At 38.6% G+C, this 18,762-nt stretch overlaps 2 long non-coding RNA genes across 19 annotated transcripts in view; one reads left to right on the top strand and one right to left on the bottom strand.

The window, feature by feature from the left end:
- Positions 1 to 18,762, bottom strand: part of LOC114211665 (uncharacterized) — an 87,376-nt gene that overhangs the window by 38,992 nt on the left and 29,622 nt on the right. The window lies entirely within an intron of this gene.
- LOC114211664 (uncharacterized) overlaps positions 1 to 18,762 on the top strand; it is a 74,212-nt gene that overhangs the window by 40,089 nt on the left and 15,361 nt on the right. For 10 of the 16 annotated variants that reach the window (XR_015766765.1, XR_015766763.1, XR_015766772.1 and 7 more), the window contains 2 exons: positions 9,677 to 9,836; positions 12,089 to 12,764. The exons of 1 other annotated variant lie outside the window; for it this stretch is intronic. This is a non-coding gene — a long non-coding RNA (uncharacterized LOC114211664). The remainder of the gene's footprint in view (positions 1 to 9,676; positions 9,837 to 12,088; positions 12,765 to 18,762) is intronic. 5 more of the 16 variants (XR_015766762.1, XR_015766773.1, XR_015766768.1 and 2 more) reach the window with 3 other exon arrangements.

Below are 18,762 nucleotides of genomic sequence, written 5' to 3'. Positions count from 1 at the left end.
GGTTTTGGCTTAGGTCATGATCTCTGGGTTGTGAGATTGAGCCCCACATTGGGCTCTGAGCTGGCATGGAGCCTGCTTAAGATTCTCTCTCTCTCCCTCCCCCTCTACCTCTCCCTCCCCCCTCAAAGAAACACATTATTTCATATAAGTAAATTATAAATATATAGGCTATGTCATAAATTATAAGTGTTCAATATGTTTATATATTTTTAAGAAAATTAAATGTAATAAAATATTAGCTCTATAAACACGTTGAAGTTTTATCCCTGAGCTTAGAGGGAAAGCAGAAATGAACTAAAGATAGTAAGTTTCCCCCACTCATTTTAGGTCACAAACACTTGATAAACTGTCTGATGTCAACAGGGAATGAATGGGGCATGTGTTCCTTTGCTTTGGGGGATCTGCAATATCATCAGCAGAGTGATATTTATATTTTTGCATATTTTCATATGTTTCATCTCAAACATATTGATGAACAAGTAGATAAATTCAGGGTGGTTTTTATTTTTTTCTCCAAAATATATCCTAACTCTCTAGCTGTTCCTAATTTCTCTCAGCATTATCTTGGTGTATCAGTTCTTCACCAATCCTATTCATTCCTCTCTTTAGAAAGTTCTGTGTGACTACAAAATCGGCTCCCACCTTTCTGTTTAGAATGACCTTCTCGCTCACTTCTGCACACATAAATAAATATCTTTCTCAGCATCTGTCTAAGCTGTTGTCACTCAGAAGCTCCATTTTCTTTCTGTGTGTTAGAGAACATCAAATTCAGGAAGAAGTTTTTTCTCCAATTCTGGGGTTTCAGACTTACTCAGATACAATTCAAACAATGCATTGCATCCCAAGCGAAGATACATATAGGGCACCTGTTTATCAGGGAGGAAGACAGAGAGACTGAAACAGAGAGGAGAGAGGCAGAGATCAGACTTCCCCTGTCCAAACTCTACTAGAAGCGAAGATTCAGTACTTCTATAATCCTGCTGATTAGCACAATGCTATCAGGACTACATGAATTGTTTTTTATTCAACTTGGTAGATAGTAGTACATATTTACCAGATTGAATTGATTAAATCAGTGTTAAGAACTGCATTAAAATGATTAGAGGAATTTTTTTCTGGTCTAGATTTTTTTAAAGGAGATTTTTTTTTTTTAAATCATTCTCCAAACTGTCTTCCTAAAATTTGTATGAGTCTATCTAATCACCTAAGGCACAGGATCATCTTGCATTCCTGCCTTCTCCCAACACACTGAGGTTAGATGTCTCATGCTGCCCTCATCCTCGTGATGGGAAGACATGCCACAAAGTAATTTTAAAGGATAAAGAAGGATTAAGAAGAACAGAGAAGGGGCTCTGAGGAAAATGCATCATATGAAACCAGCAATCTTTCTTTCCACATAATTTGTAAAGCTTTTTTGAATTCATCTTGTCCCCTGTTGTTTTCCCTTCACAAGGCAGGAAACTCAGTTATGCCTATTAAGAGCTCCATCTGCCTCAGAAAAAGGACAGATCGAGTGGGGCGGTGTTATGGGGGGAAAGATGGGGATTAAAAGTCTTTAAAGTTTGAACAAGAAGAAAAGTGAAAACTGAAAGTGATTTAATTGTCAGTTTCTTCTTCAAACTTGACTTCTGGTTACAAGATAATTTGCAGCAGGCGACCACGTTTTTTTACAAACCTAACAGGCATCATCATTCTGGGACTCTGCTGTGTCTCTCTTCCACTTGCTGGTCAATATCTCACTCAGAATCCAATCATTTACAATGAGTCACAATGCATGACTCAAGTAGCTACAGTATTTTTCCTCATATTAGATTTAATGTTCCTTCAAGATTGGTTTGTAGGAGTGTTACTTCCCCACTCCCAGGTAGCTATAGATTTTTGTTACATTGTGTCTGTTGTATGAGTGTGTGTGTGTGTGTGTGAATAAAATATAATGTGTACATATATAGTGTTTGAATAGTTGTATAATCATAAACAGGATATTTAAGAAAATATTGATTTTGGGGCGCCTGGGTGGCTCATTTGGTTAAGCGACTGCCTTCGGCTCAGGTCATGATCCTGGAGTCCCAGGATCGAGTCCCGCATCGGGCTCCCTGCTCAGCAGGGAGTCTGCTTCTCCCTCTGACCCTCTTCCTTCTCGTGCTTTCTATCTCTCGTTCTCTCTCTCTCTCAAATAAATAAATAAAATCTTTAAAAAAAAATATTGATTTCACCAGTTCACCCAAGGAAAAGACAAATGAGCTAAAACAAATACCATATTACAGAATACATCTGATTTCATTTTTAGAATCAAGTAATTTTTACTCGAATTTTACACATTTGATTCAGTCATTTCTCATAGGCTAGGGATCGCAATTTCCCTCATACATTTGAATTATTCATCATAGATGTCAAATATTACACAAAGATTTATGGTGAAATTAATACTGTGGATCAGGTACATGTGGCTGCTCCCCAATTGCATTTGACAGCATTTCCATCTTTTGGTGGTTCCTGAAAACTCTAAAAACAGGTTTGCATAAGTCAGAGCCTTTCTTCCTGCAGTGAAAACAGGAGACATTCCACCATCTTGCGTGGTGTGCAAGATAGGTAAATTTGAATTCATATCATCTAACTTTGCTGGGTCTTCAAGTATGGGCACTAATAAATGAATCCTTGTGCAGCTAGATTGATCAACCCCGAACTAAACCCTTCCAAGACTCTTTCTGGCTTCTGGCCAAGGGTGACAGGCTCAAGCTCCTAGGCCTTGCCTTCACATAGCCTTTCTCCACTGGCCCCAGCTGGCACTTCTACTACGTCCCTTTTGTACTGGTCCCACTCAGGTCCTCACTCTTCCCCAAACATATCCTGTACATTTCCACATTTGGACATTGACTCAAGCTGTTCCTCTCACCTAGAATATCTTCTTTTTGCTCTACAAACCCCACTCTGACTCATTCTTTTTGTAAATTTTGTATTTTTCAGTCATACAAAGGAGTGCATGGCCACATTCTCTTTGGAAAACTATTCAAACAATATAGAAGTATATATACAGTAAAAACTGAAAGCCCCTATGGATTCTAGCCCTTCCCTCTACTCCCCACCATCTGCCGATGGCACCCCTCCCCTCCCAATTTACTAGCTACCCTTCCAACTCTTTCTCTCTGCATTTAATATTGCAAATACAATTTTTGTTTATTTCCTTTTTAAGTAAGTAGAGTTGAACTATACACTCTGTTCTGTGGCTAGTTTCCTCCTCTTCAAGGCCTCTATTACATTTCCTCTCTCACCTGAGGACCCACTCCCCGCTTTAGCATCCTCCCTCCGCCTCCATTACCCTGCCTTGAACCTCTCACTCTTGATATCTATGGCACTCCATTGGCTTCTGATCCAGCTCTATGACGTTGGGTTCTTTAACTTCCTGTTGTGTGAGAGTCTTATCCCTGGAATGTAAAGTCTTTGAGGGCAGGAGCTTATCTTTATCTTCTGTGGTGTCTAAAACTGTATATTGCACAAAGTAGGTATTCAAAACTAGTTTACGGAGTGAGGGAACTCCCGGTTTTCCATTTCCTGAACTAAGGTGAGAAAGCTCTGCTTAAATGGAGAGAAACATAGAAATGTACTGTAATGTGTCCTTCAGAGTTTCCATAGCCTCTCCTAAGAATTCTCCCAATCTGTTCTACATGGTGGGTTGGCAGATTTCTACACATCAGCTGAGAAGTACAGCAATTCTGTGTCAGGTCAGAGACCCCAGGCAAAACTTTTCTTCTGGGACCTCTCAGACCAAGGACAGCTCCACCAGTTAAAAACCCTCAGAGAGAAAAACATGCTTACAGTGAAGGGAAGTTTACAGCACAGGTTGATGGAGCACAGGGTCATGAGGAACACACAGACGACCCAAGGAAAACGCACTCTCAGCCTTTTAGATCTAAAATTTCAGCTCTCATGGAACCACTTCTCCAGTGGAATTAATCACCGCCATAACAGTTGCAGCAATTCAAAAAGCCATTCCCTTTCCCTTTTAACATAAAAGCCATAAAGTCAAACTTGGTGTTTCCTTTAGAAAATGTTATTTTCTCAGATCATGGAGAAGGCAAAACAACCAATATAACATATCTTGTGTTTCATTTTAAATGCTGTCTCTTGAGTAAGTTACTCAATACTTCTATGCCTCAGTTTATCTATCTATAAAATGAGTATAACAATAGAGCCTACCTGTTGGCTTCTGAGCATTAAAATGAGATAATCAAGTGCAGTATGTAGCAAAATCTGATTCATAGTAAGTACTCAAAAATGTTAGCCATGATGAGGATGATTACGTTATGGCTTCTCACGTCTGTATCAGGAGCTGAAAGGTTTTTCTACAAGGGACTTCAGCCAAAGAAGGCAGACAAGAAAGAACACTGTTGAGCTGTTTTAATGGTGAACATTATGAGCGAGAGTTCTTGGAAAATTCTATTCAGTCCCTTCAGTCTCATTACAACGAATTTGCTTGAATCTTTATTAAAGTGATGCTTGAAATAAATGGATTATTAAATGGAAAAATCTCTTTTTGTTAGAAATTTTCTCTGAAATGGTATTAGTCATGACTGGATCTTACATTTCTTTTGACATCTTATATGTTTTCTATTAATAGTTTCAATTCTTAAGTCCAAATAACCGATTGAAAGGACCTAACATAATATTTGATAACTAATTTGTTTTATCAAAAATTTGCTGTTGGTTTCAAAGGAGAGCTTCTGAATCCTTCAACTGAGGTCATTAATCAAAACAAATAAAATTATTTTAGTTAATAACTAAATGCTAAGATTACTGCAGATAACCAACATAGTTAAAATACTTCAGATTGCTGGTTTTAGTCTCAAATCATTATTGAGACCCACCCTGTTATTGAGTCCATACTGGGGACATATGCAGAAAAAATCTGAAGCAATGAGCCAGTTACTTCTGACACAAAGACACTCAGCACCAGTCAATTGAGAGTTTCAGGTTGAATTATTCAGTTATTCAATTGTTTGTTTCACCTGGGCAATATCTATATCATAAATCAATGGAGGCCATCTGAATAATTAATGTGTGTTCATCCATGTACAGGCTAAGGGCATAGGATTTGAGGTCAGAAAGAGAAGGGTTTAAATTTCAACCTGCTAACCTCCTAGGTAAGTGAACCTGGACAAACTGTCTAACCTCCCAAAGCCCGCTTCCTCATCCCTAAGTGTGACTAACACTTGTTTTGCTGGCTTGAGGATAAAGTGAGGTAATATATAGAAAGAGCTTAATGTACAGGAGGTAGATATTGGGTCATTTCCTTTTTTTTTTTTTTTCAAGATTTCATTCACTTATCTGACAGAGAGCACAAGCAGGGGAAGAGGCAGAGGGAGAGGGAGAAGCAGGCTCTCTGCTGAGCAGGGAGCCCAATACAGGGCTCGATCCCAGGACCCTGGGATCATGACCTGAGCCGAAGGCAGATGCTTCACAGACTGAGCCACTCAGGCGCCCCTTCCTTTTTCTTTTTAACCACTTCAGTTTCTAAGTTGTGTTGATAAAATAGTAAATATATAATATATCAGATGATGATAAGCACTGTGAAGAAGAGCAAGTGGGAAATCCTGAACATCAGCCAATGGGGGGAGGGGTGGCTAAAATAAGAAAAAATGAAAAAGTAAAAGGAGACATGGATGAGGCAGTTTGGCCTCACTGCATGCATATAAACATTGTCATGATGCATGAGCAAGTTGTGCTCTTTCAGCCTTCATTGTTTCGTGCTTGTGACCATCACAGACAGGAGGACACAGCCTAAAATTATGCAGGCAAGTGGAGAAGAGGAAGAAGTTAGGAATGACGAGGTGGGGGAGCTAAGACTTGGGGGACTAATGAGCTGTAGGACCAGCCATTGGTGTCAGTGGCCTCAGTCCTAAAGGTGGCATCCATTGGCCTGGAAACTCATACTTTCCACTGGTACCCAAAGATGCAGTCTAGAGAGTAAGCTGACCTGTAGCAACAGTTTCTTTCTTTCTTCCTTTCTTTTTCTTTCTTTTTCTTTTTCTTTCTTTCTTTCTTTCTTTCTTTCTTTCTTTCTTTCTTTCTTTCTTTCTTCTCTCTCTCTCTCTCTCTCTCTCTCTCTCTCTCTCTTTCTTTCTTTCTTTCTTTCTTTCTTTCTTTCTTTCTTTTTCTCCTTCTTTCTTTCTTTCTTTTAGAGAGGGAAGGAGAGGGCGTTCAGGGAGGGGCAGAAGGAGAGAGAGAATCTTAAGCAGGATCCATGCCCAGCAAGGAGCCTGATGCGGGGCTCAGTCCCACAACCCTGAGATCGTGACCTGAGTTGAAATCAGGAGTTGGATGCTTAACTGACTGAGCCATCCAGGCAACCCGCCCCCCCCCCAGCAGTTTCTTTCTTTCTTTTTTTTTTTAAGATTTTTTATTTATTTATTTGACAGAGAGAGACACAGCGAGAGAGGGAACACAAGCAGGGGGAGTAGGAGAGGGAGAAGCAGGCTTCCCAAGGAGCAGGAAGCCCGACGGGGGGCTCGATCCCAGGACCCTGGGATCATGACCTGAGCCGAAGGCAGACGCTTAACAACGGAGCCACCCAGGTGCCCCCCCGCCCCCAGCAGTTTCTTTTGATGATTAAAAAAGTTATTGCTTTAAACATAAAATAACCACATCACAGAAAGGATATAACAAATACAGCAAATCTGAAAGATTTAGAGAAAATAAGCTACCTAGAACCCCATCAGCCTAATGCATTTAATACCAGCATTTGAGTTTATTTCCTCTTAGATTTTCTGTATGCATATTTAAAGATAACTGAAATCATACTGTATACAATTGTGAATTCTGTGCTTTTAAATATAACAGTGCCTCATAAGCATTTTCCTTGTTGCTAACCGGGTTTTCATAACTATCCTTTTAATAGGTGAATAATATATTATTAAATAAATGAATATTAATTTACTTATATTGTTAGATGTTTAGAATCTTTCCAATTTCTTGATATTATAAATATCACATCAATACACATTTTCCTGTATATTTTCTCTTCCATATTTTAGATTACCTTCTTAGAATTGATTTTCAGAATTTCCAAAACATAAAATGTTCCAGGACATCAACATTTTATGACTTTTTATATATACTGCCAAATTGCTTTTCAAAGGGATTATATCAATGTATAGTCCCAAGAATGATGTGCGAGAGTAACAAACCTCATTGTACCCTTGAAAACATTGGACTATTACATTATAATTTTTTTTTTTTTGCAGTTTCAGTTTCCAGGGTGTGATAATAAACAAGTAAATACTGAATATATTGGATGGTGATAAGTACTGTGGAGAACAGCAAATTGGGGAGAGGGAAAGGGACAAGGGAGGATTGATGGTTACCGTTTTATATGGGATGATCAGGAAGGGCCTTTCTAAAAAGATGGCATTTGAGTAAGAGCTGAAGGAAGAGAGGAAGCAAGGTATAAGAATCATCTGAAGAAAGGTGCTTTCAGGCAGGGAAAACACTAAGAAAGGCCCTAAGGCAGATATATGTTAGGCAGTCCTAAAGGAAGAGCAAGAGGGCCAGTGTGGCTCTCGGTGCTGAGAACAGGGGTGTGGGAAGAGAGGAAATCAAAGGGAAAGTGGGCAACCAGGACCTGTAAGGCTTTATCAGCCATTGTAAGGGCTTTCTTTTATTTTGAGTGGGATGGGGAGGCATTGAAGGGTTTGGGAAAGAGGGGAGTCGGGAATTGACTTTTGTTTCATATGATTAGCCAATATGTTCAGAATAGATGAAATATGTTCAAAACCAAATTCAGCCTCTTTCCCAGCAAACCTCCTACATTCTCAGCATCTCCATCCTCTGATTCATCAATGCTCAAAACCTTAGTCATTTTTTGCATCTCAAAACCAATCCTCACCAAGCCCTGTCAATTCTCCCTCTGAAATGCATTTGTCTCTTGCATTTGCCTTCTTTATCCATTCCCATTGTCTAAACCCTACCACGATCTAACTGATCTCCCCACTTTTTATATTTCTGTTCACCACTTCTACCACTCAGTGCTGTCAGAACAATCATCCTAGCAAAGCTGATCATTTATGGGTCCACCCTTTATCTTTGCTGCCCCCTCCTCTAATAAAGTCTAAATTCTTCAGAATGGAATTCAAGCTCTACCACAATCTGATTCTAATTGAGCAGTCAGAACTTATCTCCCATTATTATTCAGAATTAACTGTGCTTTCCTGTCTAACAAGTTTCCCAAACCAGCTGTGCACTTTCTTACCATATACTTTTGCTTACATTGTCTCCCCTTCCCCTCCAGCCCCACCCAGAAATCCTACCCATGCTTCTAGGACCACCTCAAATGTCACCTTCTTCACAAAGTCATTCCCAATCTTCCTGGCTGGAATTATGCTTCTTTTTTTCTTTGCTCCCATAAGCTCTCTTTCATTACCCACACGTTCTGTACCATATTATACCAGTTTTGTGAGTATGCATTCTTTCCTACTTGGTGATTAAGTTCCTTAAGGATCCACGGTCTTGTTTATCTTTGTGTTTCATAGAGCACTTACTACAATGCCTTGAAGATAGTAAGTATCCAGTAAATGTGGAATTTAAATTCTCCTGAGGTTTTGTTGCTAATTTGTTGTTGAAACAGAACTAGGATTCAGGTCATCTGATTCTCAGCCACATGCACCATTCCCAATACCATTCTCCCTGAGTTCTTCTCTCTGTGGTTCATTGTCATCTCATCTGAAGTACATTTGAAAACGCTAAGGAATTTTAAGGAAGGATGACTAAATAAAATTAAATGGTGGAATTTATCTCCCATGCAGCTATTTAAGTTAAAGTGAACCTAATTTAAGGGCACTAAAAATTTGACTTTGGGGGCGCCTGGCTGACTTAATTGGTAGAACATGCGACTCTTGATCTTGAGGTTGTAAATTTGAGCCCCATGTTGGGTGTAGAAATTACTTCAACATAAAATCTTAAAAAAATTGACTTTGACATTAAAAATAAAAATTATAAAACATGACGCATATACATGTTTAGAAATTTTTTAGCTTCTTAGAATTTGATTTTTGAGCTGCCCTTAATCTTTTAGGAGCCAAGTTGCCATGTTTCTTGGTATGCTCTAAATTTGTGGTCTGGGGGAGAAAAGAAATAAAGTGGGAGTGATTTGGTTTAACAGCTGGAAGCAACATTTCTAGCTCCTATGAATATGAGAGGGCTTAAACATTTGGGATGAAGCCCTGAGGCAAAGTACGATTCCCAATTATCCCAATCCTCCCGATCATGGAAAAATAGCTCAACCAACTAGTGTTCTCAGTTGGGCTTCCCCTTTGGTATTTGAAGTTAAAATAAGTAAATTATACTTCCATACATGTTATATATAAGTATATGTAAAGTAAGCATAAAATTAAGTTACAGTATTTAAAATGGGGTAATAGCATTAATATGCACATATGAGAATTCTTTTTGAGTGATGAATGCTGATACCTTGGCGAAAAGCAGACTTGACTGAATTAAGACACACATATTTTAGAGAATGGTTCATGGTAGCAGGGAGGAAAAAAGGAAATGGAATAACTCTTTCCCTCCTAAATAGTTGCCGCCTTCTCTCCATTGCAACTCGGAAGAGGTCAGCATTGCTATGAAAAATGTCCCATTGAGGTTTTCACAAATTCAGATGGAATTAAAGCCTTACGTTTTACAGGGGGAAAAAGGATGAAACGGAAAAGCACTAATTCAGCCCGCTCTACTCCGTGTCACTCTGTTACGGCAGTGACTGACATGGGAATCTGAAGATAATTGTAATACGGGATCATAGAAATGAAAGTAATCTGTGAAGTAGTTTCATCTACCTCCTATCCTTGGTGAGTAAGCCCCAAACCGTTACAAAGAGTTAGCATTTAAGAAACGTTCCCATAAGCAATTTCCCCCAGCTATAACCTGAATTCTACCCTATAGAACGGCATGGACAGTTTTCTTCTTGGGCTCAACAGGGAGATGTGAAAACAGCTTTTTGCTGTAACTAATGGTCATAACCATTTCTGTATCACAGGGGTTATATTTCTGGGCCATGGGGAGACAGCACAGAGCAATGGGAGAGAATTCAGGCTTGGAGACAGAGTCGTGCGGAAGCCACAGCTGTGCGATCACAGGCCATTGACTTCAGCTCTTTAAACCTCGATTTCCTCACCCACAATGTGAGGATGACAATACCATCCAGCCAATCAAATTACCGTGAAGAATAGTCTAGAACAAGCACTGTCCGATAGAAATATAATTTGACTCTGCAAATATGAGTCACATATGTAATTTAAAATTTTCTAGTAGTCCCATTAAGAAAAGTAAAAAGACACAGGTGAAATTAATTTTAGTAATGTATTTTACTTAACATACCCAAAATATCATTTCAACGTTTTTAAAAAAATTAGTGGGATATTCTACATTCTCTTTTTTGTACTAAGTCTTTGAAATCTAATGTGTATTTTGCACATATCGTTTATCTCAACTCAAATTAGCCACATTTCAAGTGGCTACCAGCAAACGATAGGTCTAGAAAAAGGCTATAAAGCATTTAGCACTATCCAAGGCACCTGGTGAATGCTAAGAAGTGGGGGCTTCCATTTTTATTGTTAATATTATTCTTAGAGAACAGCGTGATCTTCTCAAAGCCTTCGCTTTTCCAGACGGACTCGTCTATGGTGCTATTAGGGGTACCTGGAGAGACTGGGTTACTCAAGCCTGAGCCCTCCATTTACTCCAAGGGCAACTTCCTCAGGGTCACTCTCTATCTTGTTATATGGAGGGGGCCACAATAAGTGGGATCTGCATGGAGAATATACCCAGTGAATGCCCATGATTTTCAGGTCCTGACACATTAAGCCCCAAGAAATAGGTACCACCACTCATCTGCTACCTTCTCATAGAAATAGGACAAGATAGGGGCACCTGGGTGGCTCAGTCGGTTAGGCGTCTTCCTTTGGCTCGGATCATGATCCCAGAGTCCTGGGATCGAGCCCCACATTGGCCTCCCTGTCATCGGGGAGCCTGCTTCTCCCTCTCCTCCCTGCTCATGCTCTCTCTTGCTATCTCTATCCCTCTCTCAAATAAATAAATAAAATCTTTAAAAAAAATAGGACAGAACAGGACACTTGCTAATGCAACCATCTGCTCTTATATTTTTTCCCTTACAAGTAGGGAGGTGGTATGCAATACATTGTGTTCAAAGCTGATTTGATAAGTTAAACATAGTTACCAAAGAACACAGCAATTCCACTAGGTATACCCAAGAGAATTATAAAACATGTATTCACACAAAAACTTGTACACAAATGTACATAGCAGCATTATTCAAAAAGGCTAAGAAGTAGAAACAACCCAAATGTCCATCAACTCATGAATAAGTAAACAAAATGTAGTATATGCATGCAATGAAATATTTTTCAGCCATAAAAAAAGCATGAAGGCCTGATACATACTACATGCATGAAGGGGTCCTGAAAACATTGTGCTAAGTAAAAGAAGTCCAAATTTTTTGTATGATTCCATTATCTGAAATGCCCACAGTGGGAAAATGCATAGAGACAGAAAATAGATTAGTGATTTTCAGGGGCTGTGGGGAGGGGAGAATTGGGAGTGACTGCTAAAAGGTATGGAGTTTCTTTCTGGAGTGATGGGAAAGTTCTGGAATTAGATACTGGCAATGGTTGTACATTTTGACTACATAAGAAACCACCGAGTTGTTAAAAAAAAAAAAAGTCGATTTGGTATCTTGGGAAGCATTGATCAAACAAACAAGTATGCCAGAACCTCAGAATAGAGAAGTATTTGTAAGACTTTAAAATAGAAGAAATCACTCATGCCCAAAATATTATTTAATGGGATATCATCTTTAACTAAAGCATATGTAATATCAAATCTTTCTTTCCTCTCCATCAATTAAAATTGTTTGACACTTTATCATTAAGCATGTTAACTAAGAGGATACAGACCTAAAGGATACACATGCATATACACAGATTCATAAACATAAATGCACGTACGTGTGTCAGAATTTTCTGAAAGTGTGGACTGGTTCCTCTGTTCCAGGCTCTCTCACGGCTCCCATTCTGCCCCACAGCTCTCCAGAGACACCTGTCCTATTGTGTGGCGGAGTGCAGCGGTTAAGACACGGGCTCAGGAGCCACACAGCCTCTGTGAAAGTCTCGGTCTGACCACTCACTGATTTGTGATTTGGGGCAACTTTCCTAACTTTCGTGTTTCGTGTTGCCTTTGCAGTGGAATGAGAAGAGTGCCTGGGCTTGTTTCAAGGATTAAGAGAGTTAACATATATAAAGTACTCAGAAGAATGCCTGGCTGTGGTAGATACTTTATAAGTGTTTTATAAATAAAAATTGTAAAAATGTACTTAAAATCCTGTCCCCACAGCATGCCAGGCGTGCTTGAATGTGCTTTCTCTGTGTCTGGAACGCTCTTTCCCCACAAATAGCACCAGCTCGATCTTCCTTCAGTGCTGTGTTCAAACATCACCTCAGCGGCTCTGATCACTGTCCCCCTCCCTTGCTTGTTTCTGTCTGTAACACGTATTGGGTTCTGATATACAAAAGGATAATTTGCTTAGGTGTCTTCTTTGTGCCCTTTCAATGCCCACCAGAAGGCAGAGATCTTATCCGTCTGTTTGCTCCCCAGCCCGAAGCGCCCAGAGCAGTGGCTGCCACAGAGAAGGGACTCCGCCATGTTTCTGGAATGAGCGAACAGACGGTAGTTCCTTCTGGACAAGGGCCCTGGGGATCAGGGTAGGAGTCGTTGTCCCTTTTACTGAATACCCCTTTGCACCACTTCATCTTCTACCATGTACTTACGTTCGTTTCATAACAATGAAAAGTGAGAAATAAAATACTGGAAATTAGAGAGTATACATTAGATCAGAGGGAGAAGGCAGAAGCAGAAAGCAGTTAGGCTTCAGGCTCTGTGACCAGACAAGGATTCTAGAGGATGCTCCTACAGGCCCCCTTTAGACGTTGTCCATGAGTAAAAAGTGGAATGACGCCTAGAAATGGCACTCAGCCCTAGCCTTGAAGCACAGCAGGTACACGGGTTAGCGAGAAGTCTTAACAGGATCGTTCAGATTGTGCAATGTGTGTCCGGTACCTATGGGTACGGTGAGAAATTTTTCCATGGCAAAAGGCCTGTTTCCAGGCACAGTAAACAGAGCGTTTGCTGAGGGTTGTTTGCCCACTTCCACCACTGCGTGGACAGGCAGGTGGCCATGGTGTATGGGATTCCTTGGGCAGAGACAAGACGGTCTGTGTCCATGGCCTGAGAACAGTGCCCTTCCTCATTCCTAAGAGGTCCTCTGGAAACCCGATAAAAAATTAAAGGATCCCTTGTAAGAGCACTGGACTTAAAATGAACTGTTCTGTAAATATATCCCAACTAATTTGGGGTAAAACTCTGCTCTGAGTCGCCTTTGGGGTCCCCTCATTGCTCTTTTCAATCTCTCTCTTTACTACCTCTCCTGTCAGGAAAAAAACAACTGATGAGTCCCCAGCCCCTTGGATAATGTATTACTCCTTCCACAATTTTTTGAATTTAAAAAGGGATTAATTGGAAAGAAATAATAATGGTGATGCTGTTGATAATGATATTAATAATATTGATGATGACAATGATGCTGATGATAGCAGTGATTGTTACTGAATATTTATTGTGTGCCAGGTGTTCTGCTAAAAAATGGTTCTGCTAAAAAGTTTATCTTATTTAATCCTCCAAAAAACTATGTTATTGACAAGGAATGGAAAGTCACATAGTTAGCAAATGGGCGATGAGGGGTTTAGAAGCACTGTCCCTAAAATTTTTTGCTCTGAGGAATTCCATCATTAATTATTCAAATGAATGGATTTCTAAAGTGGAAGCTTTGACCCTGTAGGGAGAGAGCTCGGGAGAGTCAGACAATCATAGTAACCTTCCAAAGCAATGAAACTGACCATCAAGGCTTGAAACTTTAAACAATCCGCTGTGTCTATGGCTGCCTTGGTTCAACTCCTGACTGACACTCATGACATTACCTGGGCAAGTCACATAACCTCTCTGTGCTTGAGATTATTGTTAGAATTCAATGAGATAATGTCAATAAAGTGCTTGCAATAGTGTATGAATGTGTGTGTATGTAGAATGTATGTGTGTATATATATCATTCAGATGCTATATATTTTGATTGCTATATATCTCTATTAGAATAATTTATTTCTAGCTTTTAAATAACAGAAGTGATCTTTTACCTGATTTTTAAAATGCAGTTGTTGATCTGTTTTCCATAGGTTGTTTTTTTTTTTGCAAAGGTAGCATCACAATAGAATTTCAAAGGAAAGTACCCCAAATCTCATTTCCCTAACACAACAGTTATTTTTATTTTTTACATATTGCCTTCAAGTTTTGCTAATACTAGGAAGTTACACGGAGAGAACACAATATTGAATCAGATTGGGATTTTTATCTCACACTGTCACAAACTAGCTATATAACCTCAGGGGGGTTATGCAATGCCCTTTGCTTTGGTTTCTCAAGGTATCAAGTAAAGAAGCTAGCCTATATAGATGAACTTTAAGATCCCTCTAGCTTTAACCGTCTATGATTTTTATCTATAATCTACTTTTTTTGTTTCAAGATATTCATATGGAATTGCATACCGAAGGTACATGTAAGAAGTGTTTGCAAAGCTAGTTAACTTTGTAAACTATGTCTGGGAAATAGTTCCACATATATAATGAGTTCTGCAAAGGTAGGGTTATAATTAAGAACCCCAGGAATTTCAAAAAGTAGCTACCAAATTACCAAAAAGCAATAAAAGTTAGTATCAATACATTCATGATATGTTTGTTTGCAACTAAAGTGTTAGCAAGCTTACACATTAATTATAAGTAATACACATAGTTTGATAAGGCCCTTCTAGTCTTTGTTGATACACAGTTGTTAAATTCACAAAAATGTTACATCAGTGTAATTTTTCCATGTGGTATTCTTAAAGTCTCTTTCTAAGAAAATCAAAGAGGAAAAAACAAAAAGAACGGAGTGACTCTACCTGACTTAGATCATATTGGCATAAACATATCAATATAAATGTCTAAAATGTCAATAACTATTAATGGGATGAAGCAGTCACTCTCCCGCACTGCCGCTTGGTGTGTAACCTGATATAACCTTTCTAGAGGCGATTTGACAATACTAATCAAGAGCTTAAATATATTCCTACCCTCTGGCCAGGTAATTCCACTTACAGGAATTTGTACTAAAAAAATAAGGCGTGCATAAATTCTTTGTTGCAGTATCGTATATAACTGCAAATAACTGGAAACAATCTAAATGTCCAGAAATAGAAGAATAGCTAAATAACTGATGTCACACATACATTAAATATATGTATACATGACTATATGTATTCATGATATATATGTATATGTGTGTAGACATTTTTCCTGCCCCAGCCAGATCTAATATAGATACCAATGGTGCTCATTGCTCCTGCCTTAATCACTATTCCTAGGTCTTTTCAGTGAACAGAGGAGCTAAGAAATATATGTAAATATAAACATTAAAAAAATTTTTTTTAAGAAATGGCTACGCCCAATGTGAGGCTTGAACTCATGACCCCAGATCAAGAGCCACATGTTCTACCGACTGAGCCAGCCAGTGCACCTTATACCACTAACTTCTAATTCAACTTCAGAACTACAAGGTTTTTACCTAACCTCTTCTCTTTTACACCTCGATTTCCTTCCTCCCATGCTGTGAATCCTGATTCTGAAGGACACGGAACATGATAGAATTAGAAGATCCCGTAATTAGTATTTGCTTATCCCATATTACCCAGAACAGCAATATCGACACTACCACCAACCGTATGATTACCAAAAATGGTTAAAAAATGTTTTTGCAGTCCTTTTTGTCCTTAGGAAATATCCCATTAGGGATATGTAGTCAAATTACTGTGTTTTAAAGTTATTCAAAATAATGTGTGTGCCACAAATTGGATACAAAATTAGGCTTTTTAAAAAAATTAGGAATTGGATTTTAAAAAAATTAGTATTTTCATGATTATGTAAAATGTTTATGTGATTCCAAAGTCAAGTCTACAAAACAAGATAAACAAGTCTAGTTCCTATCACTATCCCTTCCACTTCATTCTTTTCCCCCTTTTATAGGTAACTATTATTTTGTGATGTTTATCCTTCCACTGTTTATTCTTTAATTCAAGCAAATATATACACACACATACACACATGTATATGTGTGTGTATATGTGTATCTGTATGCAAATATATATTTATATCCATTCTTACATAAATTATATGTTTGCTTTTCTCCCTCTTGCTATGTACTTACAATGTATCCTAGAGATCAATCCATATATGTATATGTAAAGATCCCAAATTCAATTTTTTAATTGCACAGAATTCCATTGTGTGAATACATCAAACTTTTTCAACCAGTCCTCTATGGACATTTGAGTTGTTTCCAGTCTTTGCAATTATAAATAGCTTCTGTCTTATGGTTTGGTATTATATTTATACATACTCAAGTCTTAAATATAAATAGATTTTAAAAAATAGATTTTACTGTGTGGAACTATACAAGATGAACCTAGACCACCTTATACCAAATATCAAGGACATTATCCAAGACTACTAGGGTCATGTCAAAAGAAGTCAGGCGCTAATGTGAAGAGGCCAAATAGGGATAATTTAACATTAATAAGAATAATTAAACAAGAGGGCGCCCAGGTGGCTCAGTCGTTAAGCGTCTGCCTTCGGCTCAGGTCATGATCCCAGGGTCCTGGGATCGAGCCCCACATTGGGCTCCCTGCTCGGTGGGGAGCCTGCTTTTGCCTCTCCCACTCCTCCTGCTCGTGTTCCCTTTCTCGCTATGTCTCTGTCAAATAAATAAACAAAATCTTAAAAAAAAAAGAATAACTAACAAGATGTATTGAAACACATTGAACATGTTTCAATTAATGAGTTCAAATGATAATTGAAAACAACAACAACAATAAAAGCAAAATAACAAAACACCTATTTGACCACCATTGGCACCTGCCAGAAAATCAATTCAAAGAATAATGGGATTAAAATATTACTATTTTGCAGTTCTTTTAAAAGAATTTTGTTTTGTTTCAATTCAATTCTATTTTGCAATTCTTAATAAACCAATGATTCTAGATAACATAAAATTAGAGATTATTACACATTATGCCCCCCCAATGGCAAAACACACCACTACCTATGAAGCAGTCTTGAAAAAAAGAAACAAAAACAAAAACCACATAAAACAAAAAATGGAATCTGATAAAGCCTGCAGATGGTTGTAGGAAATGCACAGGATATAAGAGATGTTAAACTATACTATGGGGTGCAATGTGAAAAGTCAAGTTCTACAGCTTGGTTTCTTCAACAAATAAGTTGCAAGGAAATATTAGAGTGGAAACCCATATATATTTAAAGAGATTTAGCAGACATATCAACCAATCTCAGTATGGGAACTTCATTTGGATCCTGCTTCAAACAAACTATGAAAATAAATTATAATATTTATGAGACAATTGGAAATTTGAACACTGAATACTTCATATTATTAAAATATTGTTAATTAGTTTATTTTTTTTAAAGATTTATTTATTTATTTATTTGAGAGAGAGAATGAGAGAGAGAGAGCATGAGAGCGGGGAGGGTCAGAGGGAGAAGCAGACTCCCCGCTGAGCAGGGAGCCCGATGTGGGACTCGATCCCGGGACTCCAGGATCATGACCTGAGCCGAAGGCAGTCGCTTAACCAACTGAGCCACCCAGGCGCCCTATTGTTAATTAGTTTAGATGTGATAGTGGTTATGTTTTTTTTTTTTAAAGATTTTATTTATTTATTTGAGAGAGAGAGAATGAGAGATAGAGAGCACGAGAGGGAAGAGGGTCAGAGGGAGAAGCAGACTCCCTGCTGAGCAAGGAGCCCGATGTGGGACTCGATCCTGAGACTCGAGGATCATGACCTGAGCCGAAGGCAGTCGCTTAACCAGCTGTGCCACCCAGGCGCCCTGGTTATGTTTTTTTTTTTTTAAGACCTTATCTTTTAAAGATCCAAATTGGAATATTTATGGTTAAGACAATACAATTTCTGGGGTGTCTGGGTGGCTCAGTCAGTTAAGCATTGGACTCTTGATTTTGGCTCAGGTCATGATATCAGGGTTGTGAAATCAAGCCCCACATCGGGCTCTGCACTGGACATGGAGCCTGCTTAAAATTCTCTCTTTCCCCTCCCTCTGTCCCCCCCCAAAAAAAACAAAAACAGGGGTGCCTAGGTGGCTCATGGGTTGGGCATCTGACTCTTGATTTCAGCTCAGGGTCATGATCTCCTTGCTCAGCCTCCAGAAGACTGCTTGAGATTCTCTTTCTCCCTAACCCCCCAAAATAAATAAATAAATCTTTAAAAAAACAAAGACAAATACAAACAAAAAAGATGATATAATTTCTGATATTTGCTTTGAAATAAAATGAGTAGGGAAGAAAAAGAGGGTATGGATGGGTTGATGAGTACATGGGACTCATTATGCTTTCTACCTACTTTTGTTTATGTTTTAAAATTTTCTATAATAAAGCATTAATATGCATTTATATATAATGGGTATTTTGGGAGGTGTGTGGATAAACATCCATTATAAAGAAATACAACAAAATATTAATGGTGGTTACCTCTGGATGATAGGATTATGGGTGATTTGGTGATTTATATTTTTTGTTTTTACTCTACAT

Source organism: Eumetopias jubatus, unplaced genomic scaffold (assembly GCF_037043125.1).
Source record: "Eumetopias jubatus isolate StellerSeaLion01/CBP00866 unplaced genomic scaffold, mEumJub1_p1.0 scaffold_14, whole genome shotgun sequence".
In the NCBI taxonomy this organism is placed as follows: Eukaryota; Metazoa; Chordata; class Mammalia; order Carnivora; family Otariidae; genus Eumetopias; species Eumetopias jubatus.
The sequence above is the reverse complement of the archived record's forward strand: the minus strand, read 5'-3'. Positions and strand labels throughout refer to the sequence as shown.